Source organism: Erinaceus europaeus, chromosome 1 (assembly GCF_950295315.1).
Source record: "Erinaceus europaeus chromosome 1, mEriEur2.1, whole genome shotgun sequence".
Classification (NCBI taxonomy): domain Eukaryota; kingdom Metazoa; phylum Chordata; class Mammalia; order Eulipotyphla; family Erinaceidae; genus Erinaceus; species Erinaceus europaeus.
Window position 1 is genome coordinate 158,541,075 of NC_080162.1, and position 24,474 is coordinate 158,565,548.

The following is a 24,474-nucleotide window of genomic DNA, read 5'->3' on the forward strand; positions in this document are numbered from 1 at the left end:
TTTTTTTTGACTTTTAAAAAAAATGTTATTTATTTTCCTTTTTCTGGCTCTTGTTTTTTTTAATTTATAAAAAGGAAACTGACAAAACCATAGGATAAGAGGGGTACAACTCCACAAAATTCCCACCACCAGAACTCTGTATCCCATCCCCTCCCCTGATAGCTTTTCTATTCTTTAACCCTCTGGGAATATGGACCCAAAGTCATTGTGGGATGCAGAAGGTGGAAGGTCTGGCTTCTGTAATGGCATCCCTGCTGAACATGGACATTAACAGGTCGATCCATACTCCCAGCCTGTATCTCTTTTTCCCTAGTAGGGCGGGGTGCTGGGGAAGCAGAGCTCCAGGACACATTGGTGGGGTTGTCTGTCCAGGGAAGTCTGGTCAGCATCATAGCATCTGGAACCTGAAAAAAAAGTTAACATATAAAGCCAAAAAAATTGTTGACTAATCATGAACCTAAAGGCTGGAATAGTGCAGATGACAGTGTCTGCTATATGATAAATTTTCAATTAAAGTTTTTGGATGACTGGCTGAATGAACAAATAAATGATTAAGAACTGAGAGGGATTCAAAGACAAAGGAGAGAAAGGCAAGTTGGGGCTGGTGTCTTTGGGGATGGTTTCGGGAGAGAAGGAATATGGCTGGAACTTTATTTAGGATATGAAAAAAAAAATGGAGGTAAGAATGGGCACACCCTGTGGGCCAGGAAACTGGTAGAGGAGAAGACATTGATGTCCAAGGCCCATTCCCTTTCGGAGCCTGCTTAAAAGAAAACATGTGTGACAGGACGTGATGAGGGATGAGAGTGAACAGTATGGGGTCTAATTCATGGCAGGAACATTGGAAAGCTAGGCAGGAAAAGTTAATAACTGAGCAAAATAGAGTATATTGTGTATGTAAAGTAGAACTGTCTTTAATATTGAGGAAAATAGCATAGCTTTCTAAACAATTTCCTCATTTTTATAGCAATTTTTTTTCCTTAAAGAACTCTAGAACATCTTATTATTTTGTCTGTTAATTCTACTGATGTTGGCATATTTGTGAAGTAAAATGTCTTTGTCTAGGAATAGTAAGAATTCTATTTTAGGATAGAATTCTAAAATTCTTCATTTTAGTTTATTAGATTTGGGTTGTTCTGTTATAACATTCTTCTTAACAGAAAAACATCATTGAAATATAATCTATTTTATTTTATTTACACACACACGCACAGGCACACGCACACGCACGTGTACCCCTATGAAGTTCATTTGTAATTGAGAAGTGAGATGTTTCCTCACAGAATTTTGTCATTATTATATACCTTCATCAGCCTAATTGCTCATACCCAGAATTTTTCTAGAAAATAAGGAGAAACAAAAATGCTCACTCATTTTTAATACTACAAAGATTCAACATGTTAATAAAAATTGCTTAAGCAGTTTTTCATGCCAAGGTCATTTTAAGCTGCTGTGGTTAAGAATGAATGTGATTGACAGTTTTGAGCCAAATGTGCACTGGAAGCCTGCCTCTGTAATTTGAATGCTTCCCATGCAACCTTGGACTAGCTACTTTAGCTCAATTTCTTCAACTGTGAAATGGATTCAATAAACAGTGTCTTTGCAAAAATGCAAAGTGTAGCTGAAATAAGCCTTATGCTAATGATTGCTTGTTCTGACAGGAGATTTCCTGTCCTCTCACTTCTATCAGCCAGAGGAAATGCTATTTTATTTTTTTAAAAAATCTGATTTATTTAGGTCGAAACTTTTTGTTCAGAATAACATCTGCCTGTAAACATGAAGAGTCAGTAACTGAAAAAGCTCAACTTGAGAACTAAGTTTAAGGACAGAACCATTGGTGTAGAACGACTTCTAAGAGAAACTGAGAGGCATACAGACTCAGCTTGACTGAAGGAAACACAGTGTCCCTGCATGGACTCTTTCTCTCAGAACCAAAATGTCTGCCTAACATATTGATAACAAAAACACCTACTATTTCTAATAATGAAATCTTTCTTGCTGTATCTTAAAGGACTCATATTAATGAGGATAAGCCAAAATGAGATGGATGCATACCAGATAATCTCACTTATAGGTGGAGATAAAGAAATTAAGAAACAAACAAAGAAAGAAAAGCACAAGGTCAAACTTAATCTAGCTGTGGACTATTGTAGCAGAGCCAAGGACTCCAGGAGAGGAAGACAGTGCAGGGGTGGAGGTGTGTAAATGGGCTTTGGGGATCCAGTACATGATAATAGAGTGGTGTGTGGACACCTATTGCAGAAAAGAAATTGTACTCATGTGTCAGCAACTGTCTTGTAAATCACTATCTCATTTAAATAATTCAGAAATGAAAAACAGAAACAAACAACATGTCAGCAACCTAGTTGGCAAAATAGCTCACCTGGATAGTGCACCTGCTTTGACATATATGTGATCCAGATTCAAGTTCAATTCCCATGGAGGAAACTTCTGTATCATGGTGTCTTTACCTCTTTCTGGACATAGTTCGAATTGAAGCATGCTGAGGTGGTACGCATTGCATTATTAGGTTGGGTTCAGCAGATGCAGTATCAGTTGGTATGAATTGAGAGAAGCATGTAGGAAAGTGAGCCCCACCATAGAAGTTCCAGGACTGGGGGAAATTTGGGCTTTATAGAGGAAGTGGGAGGCTCCTGTTGTCTTAGGGTTTAAGAAAGCAATAGATAATTATTGCTATAATCAAATTATTTGGCAACTGGGTTGATTATGAAAATCCTGTTGTCAGGATTTGCTATCTCATACATGACCTCACTGTAATTTTTAAAAATTATTTATAAAAAGGAAACATTGACCCAAAACCTAGATATACACCAGTTTCTGTGAGAGAGAGAGCATATGTTCACATGTATCTGTAAACTACTGCAAAATATATACCTGAAAGCAGAAGTACACTAGAGTTTGCAGTGAGTACCCCCCTAACACTTCCTCCCCACTATTCCAAGCTTTGGGTCCATGATTGCTCAACAATTTGTTTGGCTTCGTATGTTAACTCTCTTTTCAGTCACCAGGTTCCAGATGTCATCAGGATGCCGGCCAGGCTTCCCTAGACTGAAGACCCCACCAATATGTCCTGGAGCTCCGCTTCCCCAGAGACCAACCCTACTAGGGAAAGAGAGAGGCAGACTGGGAGTATGGACCGACCAGTCAACGCCCATGTTCAGTGGGGAAGCAATTACAGAAGCCAGACCTTCTGCAACCCTCAATGACCCTGGGTCCATGCTCCCAGAGGGATAGAGAATGGGAAAGCTATTATGGGAGGGGGTGGGATATGGAGATTGGGTGGTGGGAATTGTGTGGAATTGTACCCCTCCAACCCTATGGTTTTGTTAATTAATCCTTTCTTAAATAAAAAAAAGGAAACATTGACAAAAACCATGGAATAAGAGGGGTACAGCTCCACACAATTCCCACCATCAGAACTCCATATCCCATCCCCTCCTTTCATAGCTTCCCCATTTATTCCTCTGGGAATATGGACGCAGGGTCATTATGGGGTGCAGAAAGTCTGACTTCTGTAGTTGCTTCCCTGCTGAACATGGACGTTGACAGCCTGTCTCTCTCTTTCCCTAGTGGGGTGGGGCTCTGGGGAAACAGGGCTCCAGGACATATTGGTGGGGTTGTCTGTCCAGGGAAGTCCAGTAGGCCTCATATTAGTATCTGGAACCTGGTGTTTGAAAAAAGAGTTAACATATAAAGCCAAACAAGTTGTTGACTAATGATAAACCTAAAGGCTGGAATAGTTCAGATGAAGAGTTGGAAGGGGTCTCCATTTTGTAGATAGATAGTAGTCCTATTTTAGCTATATTCCAAAGAGCCCATGACTATTCTAGTTTTTTTTTTTTTCCTGAGCATGATATCTGATATGCAGGTGGATCCAAGTTATTGTCTGGGGAGATGATGTCATGGCTGGAAAAAGGAAGACAGTAGCTCCCAAATATGGGAAGGTGTACAACTATTGTTGACTGTAACCCCCATCAATTCGATCTGATCTGGGGTGCATATTCAGCCTATGTGACGTCTGCATCCCTATAGATATGAGCTCACATTCTGTGGTCATGAGTAGGAACGTCCCAAGCTGCCCCAATTTCAGGACTCATCTTCCTCAGGTGGAAGACAGAGTATGTTGTCCATCCTCCCTTTGGAGGAAGGAACATTCTCTACTGTTGTTGATCCACGTTGGGAGCAAGGTCCTATGGGGGCCCCCTAAGGAGTCTATTGTGTTGTTCCTGATAGAGATGACCAGTAACAGTGGAGAGAGGGGTATATTTGAACCTCACCATAATTCGTCCTTTGGTGATATATATGTTATAAAGTAATGCCACCAGTTGCTTCTGTTCTCCCTGGTCTAAGCTTTTAGGAGAGTCAACATTTCAAAGACTCAGCCTATGGTCTGTGCATTAAAAAGTTTGAGACATTCAATCAATTTTCCCCTCTCACATTAATTAAATAGTGATTTATATGACTGAAAGTTAATAGGAATGTACATAAACACCATTCCCTATCTCTTTCTTACAGTCAGTTCAAAGTGGCAAAGCCCAGGTGATGGAAAAATCATTTTTTTAAATCAGCTACCTGTCTTAACTACTATGGAGCTAGCTTGAGAGGTGAATTAATATTTTCTCAGACTTTTTCTTCAAGAAAGAGATTCTTTCTGCAAGGATCTTAGAAAACAAGACACAGAAGTCAAAATCCCAGGAACCACAGAACAAAGTAATGGGAAGAAATTGGCAGTGTCAGAGTGCATTCTGTGGTGGTGTCATTAGGATTGAAGCTTACAAGGTAGGGCAGAGAGAAAGAGAGAACCTGAGACCCATGACTGCTTATTGCATGCAGACCTCTCAGAGAAGGTGTGTGTGTGTGTGTGTGTGTGTGTGTGTGTGTGTGTGTGTATGTGGGGGTGTGTGTTAGAGTGGGGGAGGACCATGGAGAGGTGGAAGGCAACACTGCATACTGTCTTCCAGGAATACGATTAGATGATTGGTACCCTCAAAAGAGAAAATGAAGCCAGTCTCCAGGAATCCATAAGAATATGGATTCTGCACAAACCAGTGGGAAGAGACCCATATCCAGATACCCTTTGGCTGCTTTTTGGAGTGCTAAGGATAATTTTACAAATGCCTGGTAATAATAATAATGACAATAGAGGGCTATCAAACCATAAAATAATTTACATGAACATATTTAGATAGATCTTCATTGTTGAAAGACTTCTAGTAATCATGGGTTTGATGACATATTCTTTTTAAAAATTTATTTATTGGGAGATTAATGTTTTACAGTTGACAGTAAAATACAATAGTTTATATATGTATAACATTTTGATATAATAATATAACTCCTACTAGGTCCTCCTCTGCCATCATGTTTTGATGTCATATTCTGTCATAATCTAATAGATACCAGCTCAGTACTTTCCAAAATTCTACCTTCTGTTCTGTAGAAAGGCGAGGAAATATTTAGCTCTTTGGTTATTTAAAGCATCAGAATAGTTGCCTTAACAGTTGAAGAAATTGACATGCTATGAAATATAGAGAGAGCAACTTTATCCCTTAGAATGGAAAAACTAGGGCTTGGACTGTAGCATACTCTGTTGAGTGCAAGTGTTAACATCTACAAGGCCCAGGTTCAAGTCCCCATCCCCACCTGTGTGTGTGGGGGCCTCAGAGGTTGTGAAGCAGGGATGCAGGTGACTCTCACTCCTCCTTTCTCAGTCTATCTATTCCTTCCATTTCAGTTTCTTGCAATCCTATCAAATAAATATAAATATTAAAAAATGGGAAAACTGGTGTAAATTCATGACCTTAGAAAGATGTGTGTGTTCTCATCTGTCACCACCAAATTGTCCCAATAGCAGCATTTCTATCCAGCGCCAACTCTGATGTATCATCTAAGGCCCATCAATGGTTGATAGTTTATTTACTTTACTAAAAAAGAACCAGAGAGGTACTGGCTGGGAGACCAAATTCATATCTTCTAGAAAAATAAGTAAGTGTTGAGGAAGAGATAGCTCACCAGGTGCATTCCTTGTCATGTGTATTGCCCAGACGTAAGTCCCAGCACCACATGGGAGGTGCTATGACATTTAGGGGAAGATTGAGCACTGTGGTTTCTCTCTCTCTCTCAATGAAAATGTAGCCTAGGTGTAGTGAAAATACACATGTGCAAGACCTGACTCTGCAGGGAAAAAAATATCAAGGTCAGTGTTGAAGGACAGAAAAAGCAAATTTAAAGGGATTTACCCTGGCTAGTCTCTAAGATCCATCTTCATAAGAGACATATAATTATCATAGGAGGTAATTGAAGTAAATGAATACTTTAAAAAGGCATGAATTAGTAATTGCATTCAAAAGAGAGAAGTGAATATAAAAACACACAAAATGTAGTTGTAATATTGAGGATACATATATATTAGTATACCTTTATTTATTGGTTTTAATAAATAAATGGTTGTTAATAAGTGAAATTCTTGTAAAGTTCTGTGCCATTAGAAATTTTAATAAATACATCTCTATAAAAGATGCAAACAATTTGCAAAATGCAACAGAAAAAATTACCCAGGGACTAACATATTTGAATTCAGGAATCTTATCTGTTAAAGTGCCCACCATAATTTCTCTGCCATTCAATATTGTATAGACTTTATTACCTAGAATGTAAAAGAAAGAAGTTAGAAAAAATGAGTAATAGTTTAATTTTAATGATGGTTAAATTTCATCTCTCCTATATTTTGCAAACTTAGTAACTTATATAGATGCAAATGTATTAGAGTCTAAGCAATCTATTTATTTTATGGGTATCTTGAATATATGAGTATTTTGTTTCTTAGTTATGTATCTGTTTGTAAGTACAAAAATGCAGTTATTTATGTTCATGTGGGAAAAAAATGCAGACTTGTGAGTAGTGAAAATAATCCAGAAAAAGTTAGGTGTTGTTTTAGGTTAAAGGAAAACCTTCTGGGCCCCTGGACATCACAAAAGTAAGAGGGCAGGTCACTATACACCCTTAACTAGTGAGCAAGCCAACTGTCTAGAAGAGAACAAAATAATACAGATAAAAAGCTCTCATCTCCTTGGAGATGTGACCTCTAGATGCCCTTGCTAATTATAACAAAATGCTGAGAAGAACATCTTAAACAACTTTTTACTAAGAAAAAAAATAATAGATACATAGGAAATTGCAAAAAATACTACAGAGTGATTCTATCTACACTTCTCTCAACTTACTTCAGTGACTTCATCTTCCATTAATTACAATTCGGTAAAAACCAAGTCTTTGACATTTCACAATCTATCTTTATGTATATATAAGTGTGTATGTATATGTATAATTTTATCAGGTTTATAGATTCACGCAACCCTACCACAATCAGAACAGAGCACTCTGGATTTTCCCTCCCCACCCTCCAAAGGGTAGAGATTTTTCTTAGATTATTTGTTTTTTAATTTTATTAGTATTTTAATAATGATTAACAAGATTGTGGGATAAAAGGGGTACAATTCCTTATAATTCCCACCATCAGAGTTCTGTGTCCCATCCCCTCCATTGGAAACTTCCTTATTCTTTATCCCTTTGGGAATATGGACCAAAGATTTTTATGGTTCACAAAAGGTGGGAGATCTGGCTTCTTTGATTGCTCCACTGGATCTGGGCATTGATGGTTCAGCCCATACCCCCAGCCTGTTTCTATCTTCCCCTAGTGGGTAGTGCTCCAGGGAAGTGGGGTTCCAGGACACATTGCTAAGGTTTTCTACCCAGAGAAGTCAAGAAGTCAAGGTGGTGTCATGGTAACATCTGCAACTTGGTGGCTGAAAAGCATCAAGGCATAAAACAGAAGAAATTGTTTAATAATCAGGAACCTAAAGGTAAGAGTATAGCAAATGAGATGATATTTGGGATCTTTATGTTGGAAGAAGCTATGAAGTTTATTTTAACCATGACTTTGCTCATTTTTGCCTGGGCTGGAGAGTTAACAGGCTAAAAATATTATATGGGAGGATGGTGTCAGAGTTGGGAATAGGACAAGAAAGCTGAACCAGTACAGAGAATAGCTCCCAAATACGGGGAAAGTATATAAATACCACTAACTGAAAACCCCATCAATCTTACCTGGGCCCATATCTATTTGTATTTTGCAGAGGATGTTGTGTGACCTTTGTATCCTTGTTGGTCTGAGCTCACATCACATGGTCATAGCTAGGAACATTCTAAACTGCACTAATTTTAGGACCAGTTTTCCTCAAGTGGCAGAATGTGTTGACTAGGCCTCCCTTTAGAATATGTTGATTAAGCCTGCTCCAGAGAGTGGAGCAATTTCTTCTTATTTTTTATTTTCATTTATAGAATGGAAATATTTACAAGACCATAGGATAAGAGGGGTAAAATTCAACACAGCTCTCACCACCAGAACTCCCTATTCCCTACCCCCCTCACCCTGAAAGCTATCCTGTTCTTTATTCCTCTGGGAGTATGGACCAAGATTATTGTGGGGTGCAGCAGGTGGAAAGTTTGGCTTCTGTAATTGCTTCTATGCTGAACATGGGCATTGACAGGTCAATCCATACTCCCAGCCTGTCCCTCTTTCCCTAGTGGAGCAGGAGCCTGGGGAGGTGGGGCTCCAGGACCTGCTCAGGGAAGTCTGGTTGGCATCATGGTAGCATCTGGAACCTGGTGGCTGAAAAAGAGTTAAGATGTAAAGCAGAACACATTATGAACCCAAAGGCAAGAATATTGAAGATGAGGATTTGGGGTCTCTATTTTGGAAAAAGCTAGTAGGTATATTTTATATTTTAGGTATATTGCAAGGGGAGTGGGGCAATGCATACCACTGTTGTTGTACATTGAGGGTAAGGTCCTGTAGAGGCCCACAAGGGGGCTTATGATGTTGTTCCTGATGGAAATGACCAATGATGGTGGAGAAGGGGATCTGTTAGAGCTCTAGGATCATTATATCTGTGGGGGAATCATAGGATTCCCTAACTAGGGCTCTGGATGATGGGGTGCCTGATAGTGACCAAGAGAGCCATCATTAAAGTGTGCCAGTTTCTTGCCCTTATCCAGCTTTTGTAGCCTTTACTTTATCAGACTAGGGTGACTGAAGGAAATGAATTAGGAAGTAGATTATGAGGGTATCTAGGTTTAAGTAGATAATATTTGATTAAGTACTTTATAGTGCCCTTTTTATAAGGAGACATTAACAAAACCATAGGATAAGAGGGGTACAGTTCCACACAATTCCCACCAGTCGATCTCCATATCCCATCCCCTCCCCTGATAGCTTTCCCATTCTGTATCCCTCTGGGAGTATGGACCCAGGGTCCTTGTGGATTGCAGAAGGTGGAAGGTCTGGCTTCTGTAATTGCTTTCCCACTGAACATGGGTGTTGACTGGTCGATCTATATACCCAGTCTGCCTCTCTCTTTCCCTAGTAGGGTGAGTGGGGAAGTGGAGCTCCAGGACACATTGGTGGGGTCGTCTGTCCAGGGACGTCTGGTCGGCATCGTGCTGGCATCCAGAACCTGGTGGCTGAAAAGAGAGTTAACATACAAAGCCAAACAAATTATTGAACAACCATGGACCTAAAGACTGGAATAGTGCAGATGAAGTGTTGGGGGGTATTCCCTGCAGGCTCTTGTGTACTTCAGCTTTAAGGTATATATTTTCCCCTAGTTTATGGGCACGTGTGAACATATGCTCTGTCTCAGGGGACCTGGACTATATCTAGGTTTGGGGACTTTATTGGCGAGTGGACCACCTGGAATGGAATTAGAGAATACTATGAAAGGAATGGTCTCACCGGAGTGATGAAGCTGAAGGGTTGTCATTCCACACCTGAAGTGTCTGGACACAGTCTGAAGTGAAGCATGGTGGGTGGCACTCGTTGCGCTGATTGGGTTGCGATCTGCAGATGCAATATTATTTGATTTGAATTGAGAGAAGCATGCAGGAAAGTGGGCCCTACCCTAAGGTTCCAGGACTGGGGGAAATATAGGCTTTATAGTGGAAATGTGAGGTTCCTGCTGTCTTAGGGTTCAAGAAGACAATGGATAGTTATTGTTATAGTGCCCTTTTTAGGTCTTTCTACTTGCTTGCTGTACTTCTCGAGTCACTGTAGAATAATGCACATTTTTACTTTAAGGTATTTATTTTCCCTGTAAGTTATGGACACATGTGCACATGTGCCTTATTTCATGGTCCCTGGTCTATATTTAGGTTCTAGGTATAGCTCACACTACTCTCTTCACAGATTCCAGCTCCAGATTCTGGAGAGATGATGATAATGGGAGGTGAGAATTGGATCCACAGTACTGGAAAATGAGATATTTGATTTTAGTTTTTGGCAAGAGCTTAGGAAGATTGCTTAGTCTTCAAATCAAGAAATACATTTTTGAAAATGCTTAAGAGTGTCTGTATTGAGAAATGTGTCTGCTTCAAAGTGTTTGAATTTATCAGACTTTTTTCTTTTTCTTTATTTTTTTTTTTCTAAAATAACTACTGGAAACAGATAGCTAATTTTGGATATAAAAATCTAGGCTAGGATAAGTTAAAAATAAACATTTAGGGTGTTGAGCAGTGGCACACCAGTAGAGTGCACATGTTACAATATTCAGAGGCTCAGATCAAGCCTCTGGTCTCCACGTGTAGCGGGGGATCTTCATGGGTTTCTTTGTTTGGGTGATGGTATCTTTTGTTATGCAGAAGCTTTTCAATTTGATGTAGTCCCATTGGTTTATTTTTGTCTTTGTCTTTCTTGCAGTTGGGTCTGTATCATCAAAAATACCCTTGAGATTTAGATGGAAAAGTGTTCCACCAATATTATCCTCTAAGTATTTGATAGGTTCTTGTCTAACATCCAGGCCCTTGATTCATTTGGAGTTCACTTTTGTTTTTGGTGAGATAAAGTGGTTCAGCTTTATTCTTCAGCACATTTCAACACATTTTCCCCAGTATCATTTACTGAAGAGACCTTCCTTTCTTCATTTAATAGTTTGGGCTGAAAGAAAAACCACACCAAATCAAAATCCCCCCCCAAAATAAATCACAGACAAATACAAGTGAATAGAACAATACCAGCAGCAAAAGGAAAGATTGTTCAAATCAAGCTCCTCCCACAACAGAGAGCACAACCAATCACCATTCAATACAACAACAACAAAAGCAAATCTTAGTTAATCTAGAGAGACGGGAAGACAAACCAAAAACCCTAATAAAACAGAGTAAACTATACCAAATCAATTGCACAAAATCCCTCCCCCCACCCAAACAAACAATTATAGAAAGAGTCCAGGAGTCGGGCGGTAGCGCAGAGGGTTAAGCGCAGGTGGCTCAAAGCTTAAGGACAAGCAAGGATCCTGGTTAGAGCTCCGGGCTCTCCACCTGCAGGAGAGTCTCTTCACAGGTGGTGAAGCAGGTCTGCAGGTGTCTGTCTTTCTCTTCCCCTCTCTGTCTTCCCCTCCTCTCTCCATTTCTCTCTGTCCTATCCAACAACAACAACAACAACATTAATAATAACTACAACAATAAAACAAGGGCAACAAAAGGGAATAAATATTAAAAAAAAAAAAAAAGTTCTCTTTGTCCCTTCCTCTCCTGCTTCTCTCCCAGAAGTCCTCTGGAAATCCTGGAAATTCTCTCCTGCTGGCCTGGAAATCCTGCTCTCAATAGAAACTCCCAGGTTTAAAGTGACGTTTTTGAGGAGAGTATGTCAGGTGTTCTCAAGCCGCCATCTTGACACTGCTCCCTCCTAGATTGTTTTAGTTACAGCTGCATCTCCATCTTGCCTGCTGACAATCACTACTTATTTATTATGTTGTTATTTTAGGTGTACAACCTGATGATTTGATTTTTGTATGTACTGCAAGATGGCCATCTTAATAAGTTAACATTCACTACCTTACACAGTTTAAACAGTGATAACTTGTGATAAATGTGATATCATTTTCTTGTGATAACTGTCAAGATACACTCTGAGGACCAAGAAGATAGCACATACTACCATTCTTGAAGTCCAAGAGATCCTAGGTTCAATCCGAGACCACCATAAGTCAGAATATTTTTTTTTCTCTTTCTCTCCCATGACTATAATTAATTTGGGGGGATAGAGTAATAGCTCACCATAAAGGGTATGTGCTTCACTATGTGCACACCCCAGTTTTGAGCCCTGGAACCACCTAAAAATAGGCATGGGGTGGGGGAGGGGACACCTCTAGTGCTATGGTGTTTTCTCCTTTCTCTTTCTAAATGAAAAAATTGACCTAGGAGTGATGAAATCATATATCCTGAAGATACCAACTACGTAGAGGGAAAAGATGTATTCTATTATTATTCTATTAATAACTTTCAGGGAAGCAATACAGTGTAGCAACTATAGTCACGTGTTAGAATTATAACCCCCTGTGTAATGTATCTTATATCTAAAAACTATACCTTTTGATCTCTTTCTTCATTTCTTTCTGGCATCCACCTTTCTGCTCTTTGATTCTATACATTTGATACTCTTAAATATTTTTTAAAAAGTATTTGTCTTTTTCTGTAAGACCCTCTTATCCCCATCCTAGGTACTCCTCCACCATTGTTCACCAGGACTTAAAAATACTACTACCCCAGAATATTTTTTAAAATTTTTTTACTATATTTATTGAATAGATACAGCCAGAAATTGAGAGGGAAGGGGGAGATAGAGAGGGAGAGAGACAGAGAGACACCTACAACCTTACTTCACCATTTTCAAAGCTTCCCTCCTGCAGGTGAGAACCAGGGGCTCAAACCAGGGTCCTTGCACAGTGTAACATGTATGCTGAACCAGGTACACTACCACCTGTCTACCTCTCTACCCCAGAGTCTTTAGCTTTGTTGCAACACACCCTATCTTTTGACTAATTTAAACAATACTACAATAAATGTGAAAAGTATTTGCCTTTTCCAGGCACTAATTTGGGGTGATAGAGACAGAAAGAGAGAGGAAGATGCCAAAGCACTGCTCCGCCATCCATGGTATGTCCATGGTGCTATTCATGGCGTTCCCATGTGGTGTTGGGGATTGAGCTGAGACTTTCGTCGTGCATGGTAAGAAATGTACTTTATTTGTTGAGTCACCTTATGGCCCTACATTATTATTTAATCACTTTCCTTCAAAAATAATAGGGCAGCTTCAACTATTTAGCTCATCTCTGTTGAACTCTGTATATATGCGCCCTGACCAAAGGGAATTTTAGTCCAGAGGACAGAATTTAATCAGGACAATAATCACCAGTCCAGCAACTGAAAATTAATCAGCAGCTTAAATATTAGAAATAAGTGACAAACTCTGCATAAGCTTTAACAAAGCAACTTCTTATGGCCATTTGAATGTTTATGAAATAACAAAGAAGTTGTGGGGACGGTGGCAAAATACCAAGCTACCTGGTCAACCCTGGTTTAAATCCAGAAATGTGTGTGGTTTCTTGCCCTCAGAGTCCCAATTTAATGAGATAAATCCAATCTAATATAGATATCAGAAAATTAAATGATTGTGTTCTTCCATCCTAGCTGATGAATAGTGTGCATCAGTAATTACAATAAGACTTTTATGTTGCAAGAGAATTATAATGAGTTGCAAGAAAAAAGTAAAGAAAACTAATTGAATTTAGTCAAGTTGTTTGTCCATAGTGAGTGGACTCATTGGATATTACAGCATTTCATGATCTTACAGGTAAAGTTCTAATGGAAACTAGTAAGAAGTCCATGAGGAGGAAAAGTTGATGTTCTGAAAAAAATGAATAAGAAATTTTCATTTTGAAAAAAAAGACTAATTGAGGGATTTTTTAAAAAAAATTTTTATTTAAGAAAGGATTAATGAACAAAAACATAAGGTAGGAGGGGTACAACTCCACACAATTCCCACCACCCAATCTCCATAACCCACCCCCTCCCCTGATAGCTTTCCCATTCTCTAGCCCTCTGGGAGCATGGACCCAGGGTCGTTGAGGGTTGCAGAAGGTAGAAGGTCTGGCTTCTGTAATTGCTTCCCCGCTGAACCTGGGCGTTGACTGGTCGGTCCATACTCCCAGTCTGCCTCTCTCTTTCCCTAGTAAGGTGTGTCTCTGGGGAAGCTCAGCTCCAGGACACATTGGTGGGGTCTTCAATCCAGGGAAGCCTGGCCAGCATCCTGGTGGCATCTGGAACTTGGTGATTGAAAAGAGAGTTAACATACGTAACTCTAACAATTTGTTGAGCAATCATGGATCCCAAGCTTGGAATAGTGGAGAGGAAGTGTTAGGGAGGTACTCACTGCAAACTCTAGTGTACTACTGCTTTCAGGTATATATTTTGCACTTGTTTATGGATACGTGTGCACATAAACTCTCTCTCACAGAAACTGGTGTATATCTAGGTTATGGGACTTTGTTAGAAAGTGAACCACCTGAGATGGAATTAGAGTGTACTATAAAAGGAAACGTCTCACCCGAGTAATGAAGCTGAAGGGTTGTCATTCCACACGTGAAGTCTCTGGACACAGTCTGAGGTGAAGCATGTTGAGGTGGCAATCGTTGCGTTGGTTAGGTTGTGATCGGCGGATGCAATATTATTTGGTTTGGATTGGGAGATGCATACGGGAAAGTGGGCCCTATCCAAGGGTTCCAGGACTGGGGGAAGTAGGGGCTCTATAGTGGAGATGTGAGGTTCCTGCTGTCTTAGGGTTCAAAAAGACAATCGATAGTTAATGTTATCATCACATTATTTGTTAATTGGGTTAACTTTGAAAAGTCCTTTTGTTATGGTTTGCTGTACAGTATCCAGTATCTAGCTGTGCTATTGGATGCTTCTAATCTACTTGGTCTAGGCTTTTGAGAGAGTCCGCGTATCAAATACACAGCCTATATATTAAAAGGATTCAGTTTGTGTTTTGAGAAACTTTGAGACATACAATTGATTTTCCCCCTCTCATATTAATTAACTACTGATTTATATGTCTACATTTTGCTAGGAGTGTACATAAACACCATTCCCACCACCAAAGGACTGTGACCCATCCCTCCCGCCCACTCCCACCCCCCACTGGCCCAGGAAGCTACATGTCTACCCCTCACCACTGGGTTTTTACTTTGGTGCCCTACTTACAATTTGATCAGGTCCTGCTTTTAGTTTCCCTTTCAGATCTTCTTAATCAACTTCTGTTGATGAGTGGGATCATCCCATACTCATCTTTATCTTTCTGATACCAAGAAATGGAAAGATATCCCATGCTCATGGATTGGAAGAATAAATATCATCAAAATGAATATTCTCCCCTGAGCCATATACAAATTTAATGCAATACCCATCAAAGTTCCACCAAGCTTCTTTAAGAGAATAGAACAAACACTACAATCATTTATCTGGAACCTGAAAACACCTAGAATTGCCAAAACCATCTTAAGGAAAAGAAACAGAAATGGAGGCATCACACTCCCAGACCTTAAACTATATTATAAAGCATCATCATCAAAACAGCATGGTACTGGAACAAAAATAGGCACACAGACCAGTGGAACAGAATTGAAAGCCCAGAAGTAAATCCCAACACCTATGGGCATATAATCTTTGATAAGGGGGCCCAAAGGATTAAATGGAAAAAGGAGGCTCTCTTCAATAAATGGTGCTGGGAAAACTGGGTTGAAACATGCAGAAGAATGAAATTGAACCACTTTATCTCACCAGAAACAAAAATCAACTCCAAATGGATCAAAGACCTAGATGTCAGACCAGAAACAATCAAATACTTAGAGGAAAACATTGGTAAAACACTTTCCCACCTACACCTCAAGGACATCTTTGATGAATCAAACCCAATTGCAAGGAAGACTAAAGCAGAAACAAACCAATGGGACTACATCAAATTGAAAAGCTTCTGTACATCCAAAGAAACTATTAAACAAACAGAGAGACCCCTCACAGAATGGGAGAAGATCTTCACATGCCAGACATCAGACAAGAAACTAATCACCAAAATATATAAAGAGCTCAGCAGACTTAGCACCAAAAAAGCAAATGACCCCATCCAAAAATGGGCAGAGGATATGAACAAAACATTCACCTCAGAGGAGATCCAGAAGGCTAACAAACATATGAAAAACTGCTCTAGGTCACTGATTGTCAGAGAAATGCAAATTAAGACAACACTGAGATACCACCTCACTCCTGTAAGAATGGCATACATCAAAAAGGACAGCAGAAACAAATGCTGGAGAGGATGTGGGGACAGAGGAACCCTTTTACATTGCTTGTGGGAATGTAAATTGGTCCAGCCTCTGTGGAGAGCAGTCTGGAAAACTCTCAGAAGGCTAGACATGGACCTTCCATATGATCCAGTAATTCCTCTCCTGGGGTTATACCCCAAGGACTCCATAACACCCAACCAAAAAGAGGTGTGTACTCCTATGTTCATAGCAGCACAATTCATAGCAGCTAAAACCTGGAAGCAACCCAGGTGCCCAACACCAGATGAGTGGCTGAGAAAGCTGTGGTATATATATACACAATGGAATACTATGCAGCTATCAAGAACAAAGAACCCACCTTCTCTGACCCATCTTGGACAGAGCTAGAAGGAATTATGTTAAGTGTACTTGAGGGATTTTAATTTCCCCTTTTCCTACTGTATTACAGATTAATCTTCAAGATATTGGTGAAATCTATAAGAGACGTATTGGACATGACAACAATGGAAAGGATCCTAGGTGGTATCTGGAGGAAATTAGACTTGAAAATATAGATACATCTGAGTTGTTTTGTTTACCTGTTGATTCTTGGATAGCTGAGAATGAAAATGATGGTGATATATGGATAGAACTCCCCATCCTGAGAACTAATAAAGCTGCCTAGCCAGGTATGTACTTTCATTTCCTTTGTGGTCGTTAGTAAAAAATTAAGAGAGTTGAGATATTTTAACACAGAGATACACAATTCCTTTCTGAAATGGACCAAACACTGAGAATATTTTGCTTTGTGGGTCATGAAGTCCCTTATATGGCAAAAAAATATCTGGTCTAATTTGTATGGTCCACCTATGTTTATTATATGGAATTTATGACTGACACTTGTATGACTTGTCAAAACTAAGATGGGAGATTTTTAAGCTTTTGAGATTTCAACCTTTAAGGATTTTGACCTTTGAGATTCTGATGTTCAGGATTGTATTGTTCAGAATTAAAACCCATTCTTGATAAGAAACAGTTCCAATGTTATATAATTGCTTTGAGTACATGTGATAATATACTTAGTCTTACAATTTAGTTCCTAACACCTAATATGAATAATCACCATCATTAATATTAAATATCTCTCCAGCTCTGACCTCCATCGCATGACATCACTCTAATATATACTCTACTTCTTTCTCAACACTCGCCTCCATATCCATCACTGACTGCACTTGACAATGTCTTGCACAGATCATGTCCTCCTTTGAGTATAGGTCTAAGAGCATGATCCACCTCTGCCACTGTCCTATATCATTAATTCTGCATGGGAGAATAACACCTCTTTATTTTCAATCCTATTCGTCTTGTTGCCAGGAATCCCAGTACCTAATAGGCAATTCACAACCTCACCATCTTCAATATCCACTCTCATAGTTTACTTTTGCAACCATTCCATATAAATAAAGGTAAACACATGTGTACCACAAGGCATTTCCATGCCTTGTATAAGAAGTGAGGAAGATATGAAGATGATGCAGATGGAACTCTTGCTGTCAAAAAGCTGCCCCCTACTTATGACTTCTACTAGCACCTTCAGTGTAATGGCTCCTCTCTGCCCTCTTTACTTTCTTCTTTTCAGCTTTCCCCAGAAGGTTTCTCTCTGGAGCTCTTTAGTGTTTTGAGCTCATCACATCACAAACTAATGCTGCCACACCTTACCCATCAAAACCTGCATGAACAGTCTGTTTCATACTAATTATCTTATCTCTCAGCAGGGGATCCATTCTACACTTCTCAATTCCTGTTCTGATACAGGGCACCAAACATATGGGCTGTGTACTATAGAAATACTTGCTGGGGGCTGGGTGGTTTCTCATCAGGTAGAGTGCACATACCTCCTAATGCTTCAGTTTCCAAGTTCAAGCCACTGGTTTTCACCTGCAGGGGTGAGGGGTGGAGCAGTAAGGCAGTGCTGCAAGTTACTTTCTTTCTTTCTTTCTTTCTTTCTTTCTTTCTTTCTTTCTTTCTTTCTTCCTTCCTTCCTTCCTTCCTTCCTTCCTTCCTTCCTTCCTTCCTTCCTTTCTTTTTTACCAGAGCACTGCTCAGCTCTGGTTTATGGTGGTGCAGGGGATTGAACCTGGGACTTTGGAGCCTCAGGCATGAGAGTCTCTTTGCATAACCATTATGCTATCTACCCCTGCCAGTCTTTCCTTATTTCTGCCTGCCCTCCCAGTCTATTTCTCATTCTTTATGCAAAAAAAAAAAAAAAGGTCACTGGAAAGAGTTGGGTTATGTAGACACTGAACCCCAGTGACAACCCTAATGGCGAAAACAAAAAGAAATATTTGTTGATTAATACAAATATGGCAAGAAAAACTAAAGATGAAAAGGAAAATATTTATGAAAAGAAAAACATTGAATAAAACCAGGTGATTATATTTATATGTATTTTGACAGACTGCAAAAGCCTTTTCTCATATTGGATATCATTTTCAAATTAAACTCCAAAGTTTAACATTTTAAATTTTCTTACCTTCACAATAAATGTCAATGGTCAGCTCTGCATAGAAAACACTAAGATGAAAAGGGAAAATTCTAAGAGGGGCCAGGATATCCCTTACCCAGATGAGCACATCCCTTACCATGCTCTAGGTTCTGGAGTCTAGCCCTGGCACCATATGGGAGCATCATAGACATTACCAGGGAAAGCTTCATGGATGGTGGCATAGTGCTATTGGTGCCTTTTCTCTTTTCCCTTCTCTAAATGAAAAATGAAAAAAGAGCATGGAATATTGCTCGGTGGTATTGTACATGTGCAAAACCCTCAGTTCATTGTTTAGCACTACATAAAAAATAATGGGCCTTAAGATTTTTTACTTTGTTGCAGGACAGATAGCTCAGCATGTTAGAGCCTTAACATGCCTTGAGGCCCAGGAAGTCTCACGATCAAATTCTTGTACTACCTTATGCCAGATCTGAGCAGTGTTTAAACATTCCTTTCTCTCTCTCAATCCTTATTCTTTTCATTAGTCAGCCAATCAAATTTTTAAAGAATAATGTCCACTCTGAATGTTCCAGAGTATTTTTTCATCAAATTTTGACTTTATGTAAAAAATCCATTCTGCCTTTTAAAAACAATAGAATTTTGTAATCTATGATATCAGTAAGAAGCAAAGGAAATTTAAGTTATTTCTTAACTTGTAGTGCTTTGGATGGTTGCATATTTCAAAGTGAACTTTATTTACACTCAATTAGATTGATGCTTTGTATTTCTTTCAATAGTCTCCTACCTGATATATATACAGTTTGTTTCTTGTGAAAAAAACAATGTGGAAGGCAGTTGCATGGGTTTTAAAAAATCTAAGATACAATAGAAACTCCATTGTACTTTAAATGAACTATTGATTTTTGGGTTCATTTAACTTGAGCAGCAGTAAAGACTCAGCATGTGTCTCCTATATCTCTCTGTTCATCCTTTTCCTGAACTAGCTAATGAAACTTTACCCATTAGCATTTCCTGCTTAAAAGGATAATTTCCAAGCTGAAGCACACCAACCATTTCTTAAGGCATTTTCTCTTTCAGGGTACATAAGCTGAACTGATCCAATCTCATTTTCCTACATTTTGATAAATCAATTTAGCTGCCCCTTTCTCAGAGTAGGTATTTGCTCATATAGAGGTAAATGATTAAAATAACAAAATAAAAACAATGATACCTTAATGTTCAGGATATAACTAGAAATTAAAACCTACCAGTGAGCAAGGACCAGTAAGCCTACTAAGTATCACTCTTGAAAGGCAAATCTTGGTCCCACCATGAGATTCCCATTCTATTACTGTGATAGCAAGGGAAGTCACAGCATATCCAAACTATTGATTGATTTGTGGTTTGGGATTGAAAATCAGAGCAAGAAAAGGCTGGTTAAAAAAATTGGGATCACCTACTCATCTGTCAAGACATTCTAGAGCCAGTCAGAGAACACACACACACACACACACACACACACACACACACACACACACACACACACGATGTGGAGGAGCTTTTAAAAATTAAGTTAAGATATCCCAGGAGGTGGCATAGTAGCTATAGCATTACATTTAAAGACATGAGGTCCAGAGTTTGGTCCCCAGCATCACATATGCCAGAGTGTGCTATGGTTCTCTCTTTCCTCCCCTCATGTTAATAAATCTTAAAACAATTAATTAAGTTACTTATGCTTAGGGTTTCCAGACTAGATGTAGTCCTGGGGACACATTTGAAGGTGGTGTGAGTGTATTAATTTAGCAGTGTAGTTGATACTTATATTTTATACTCGGAACCAATTAATTCTGTGACTTTACTTCTTATTTTTAAAAGATTGTTGGAATGTTTTCAAGAGAATGAGGGTTTGAAACTATTAGTCTATAAATCATCACTCTTCAGGGGCTGAGCTAAATTACTGGTGGGATCAGTGATCTCCTCCTAGGAACTAGCAGTCCCAAGCAGATCTTGTATGCACACACACAAACACAGTTTCATACCTTCCTATGATTTGCCCACCAAGCAGCCTGTTTGTGGATAAGGGCATCTTTTCCTGCTCTCCTTTGTCCTTAAGAATCACTAGTTAAGGGGGTGCCAGCGATATCCAGGGTTGATAAGAATACCATCTCAGCTCATACTTCACAGATTCTAGCTCCAGGTTCTGGAGAGATGATGATAATGGGAGGCAAGGTTTGGACCCACAGCACTGGAAAAAGATATTTGATTCTAGTTTTTGGCAAGGGCATAGGAAGACTATTTAGTGGTCTCCTTCAAATCAAGAAACACATTTTTGAAAATGCCTAAGAGTGCCACTATTAAGAAATGTGTCTGCTTCAAAGTGTTTGAATTTTTCAGACTTTCTTTTTTGCTTTTTAAATCAGAGCACTGCTTATGGTGCTTATGGATCTTTGGCTTATGGTGGTGCATGGCAACTGAACCTGGGACTTTGGAGCCTTAGGCATGTGCGTATCTTTGCATAACCATTATGCTATCTACCCCTGAATTTATCAGACTTTAGTGAAAAAACAAGTGTCTTTCTAAAAATAACTACTGAAAACCTATAGCTAATTTTGGATAATAAAATCTAGGCTAGAATAAGTTAAAAAAAAACTTTTAGGGTGCTGGGCAGTGGCACACCAGTAGAGTGCACATGTTACAATACTCAGAGGCTCAGAACAAGCCTCTGGTCTCCACCTTTGGGGGTGAGGGGATCTTCATGAGCAGTGAGGGAGTGCTGCAGGTATCTATCTTTCTCTCTCTCCCCTCTATCTTCCCCTTCTCTCTTAATTTTTCCCTGTCTTTATTTGGTAAATAAAATACTAAAAAAAAATCCCCAAATGCTTCTGCCTTTATCAAATATCCACATTTGAGGTGGGATATGCAGTCTTTTTTTATTTATTTATAATGAAAGAAAATAAAAGGGAAGATAGCACAGCTCAGCTCTAACAAAAGGTGGAAATGGGGATCAAATCTGCAGCTTCATGGGCCTCAGGCATGCAAGTTCAGTGCTCTAATAGGCTGACCTGTCTCATCAGCTGAGACAGATTCTCTGATTAAGACAACTGAAGGCAGAGTTGAAGCTCAATTTAAGTCTCAGTAACTGACATTGTGCTGTGAATTGGGGTTTTACACAGACTTTCTGAGTCTCAGTTCCCGAGATAAGATAACATGACAACTATGATCACCATATAACCCACCAGCCAAATGAGAATTCTTCTGAGAGAAAAGAGACTTTCTTAATACTTAAGATAGTAGACACCTTCCTAAGCAGAAAAGAGATGTGGGCATCCCAGGAGGAGTATATGGAGGATGTGATACAGTGCTACCTTCTTTGGCTTGTCATCCCCTCCTACTTCTTTCACAGATGAAAAACAGTAAACATTTCAGCATTAGAACAGTTCTTCCCCCCCCATCTCTCTCATCACTAGGGCTTTATTGCTCAGGGCTGACTTTTTCAGACAGATACAGAGAGAGTCAAAGGGGGAGAGAGAGAGAGAGGAAGCAAACACAGCACTGAAGCTTCCTCTAATGCAGTAGGGGACAGGCTTCAGCCTGAGTGGTTCATATGGCAAAGTAGGCATATCATCCAAGTAGGCTATCATGCCAGGCTGGGCATGCTTTTCTCAGTCTTAAATATCATATTTTGGCTTTATTTTGCTTGTAATTTTCTAGGGATTTTGCAGCTTACTATGTGTAAAATTCAAAGTCGTTACAGTGTCATACAAGGGCTGCTCAGTCCTCACCCCACTTCAGCCTTTGTGCTCTCAGATAGTGATGGTGCCAGGAAGACTGGTGCTTCCACACTTTGTCCTTCTGTCACCTTTGCTGTCCTGTCTTCTGCCTCCCCTAGACTCCTCCATAGCCAATCTCTCGCTTTTGTTTAGGAAGAACCCAACCTCTAAGTTGGCTTCTCAGTGGTGCTTCCCTAGTGGCCTATGGAGTTCCAAGAAATTCCACTTTATTTTTCATTCCAACTGGCTCTTCTTTTCTTTCTAGAGCTCATAAGTATATCTTGCAGAAATAAGAGGAGTATTTTAAACTAAGAGATGCAAGAATATGCAACCCCAGTGTAAATGGTCCTGGGCCTCAAACCATAGTGCAGACTGAGGTATGTACACATGCTTAACACTGAATTTCATTTACCATCTGTTTCTAAGATCAGATTTCTCTGGGCAGTTTGTAGCATCAGTATCACACCACACTAGCATGCTGAGAAAGCTTGATTCCTGGTGACCTGAGAGGAAGCACTAAAACAGTTCATTAATTAAGTCACATTAAAGATTCAGCCTAGGAGGTTTTCTTAGGGAGCTTCAGCTGTGCTGCCTGTGGAGCTCCGCAGGTACCAGAGCAGGGACAGATCCTCCAGAAGTGATTGCAGCAGCCCTTGGTGCTCTCCACCATTGTGAAAACCCAGTACAGGGAGGGGCAGGCTCACTGAGTGGATCACCAGCACATTTGCCATGGCAAAGCTGTTCAGTGGTACTTAGAAACATTCAAACATCATGACCAAAAATGGTAGTAGGGATGATCCCCAAACATAAAACAATATATATATATATGTATATATATGTGTATATACATATATTTATATTTCTGACTGGACAGTGTGCAGAATACAATAACAGACTATGGTCACTGGAAAGATTAGTGCATTTTATCAGGGAAATAAAACTAGTATAGCCACAAGCCCTTTGGAATATAACTAAAATATGCCTACTAGCTATCTACAATACGGAGACCCCTCCCCCCATAACTCTTCATCTGCAATATTCCAGCCTTTAGTTTCATGATTAGTCAACAATTTGTTTGGCTTTATATGTTAACTCTCTTTTCAACCATCAGGTTCCAGATGCTAGCATGATGCCAACCAGACTTCCCTGGACAGACAACCCCACCAATATGTCCTGGAGCCCTGCTTCCCTGGAGCTCTGCCCCACTAGGGAAAGAGAGAGAGAGAGAGACAGGCTGGGATTGACCTGTCAACACCCATGTTCAGCAGGGTAGCAATTACAGAAGCCAGACCTTCTACCTTTTGCATCCCACAATGGCCTTACTCCCAGAGGGATAAAGAATAGGAAAGCTATCAGGGGAAGGGATAGGATATGGAGTTCTGATGGTGGGAATTGTACCCCTCTTATCCTATGGTTTTGTCAATGTTTCCTTTTTATAAATAAAAATTTAAAAAAAAAGAAAAAAAAGATTTAAGGACTGTGGTCTGGGAGGTGGCGCAGTGGATAAAACATTGGATTCTCAACCATGAGGTCCCGAGTTCCATCTCTGGCAGCACATATATCAGAGTGATGTCTGGTTCATTCTCTTTTCCTATCTTTCTCATGAATAAATAAATAAATTCTTTAAAAACAGTTTAAAGAACCCATGAGTTTCACTGGGCTGCCAGTGTATTTGTTTCACAACTTAAGACATGGAGGTGTATTTGTATGTGTGTGCATATGTGCGTGTGTTAGGAACACACGATTCATTATGCCTGTTAAAGCCAATAAACAAAGAGGAAGATGGGGCCATATTGCATAATTAGCAGACATAATTCTAGCATTAGCATATGACACAACAGTGTAGGATAATACAAGATTAGAAAGCTACTTAAGAAGTGACTTGAGAATGCTTAGCTCCTTGGGGAAGCTGCTGTCACTTGGAAGGTGTGCACTTGGCAACTGAGTGCTGGAGTATGGACAATTAAAGACTTATGATAGGAGCTGACTGATGCCACATGGATGCTGTTAGGCCTTTTTCTCTTTCACCTATTCTAAGTGT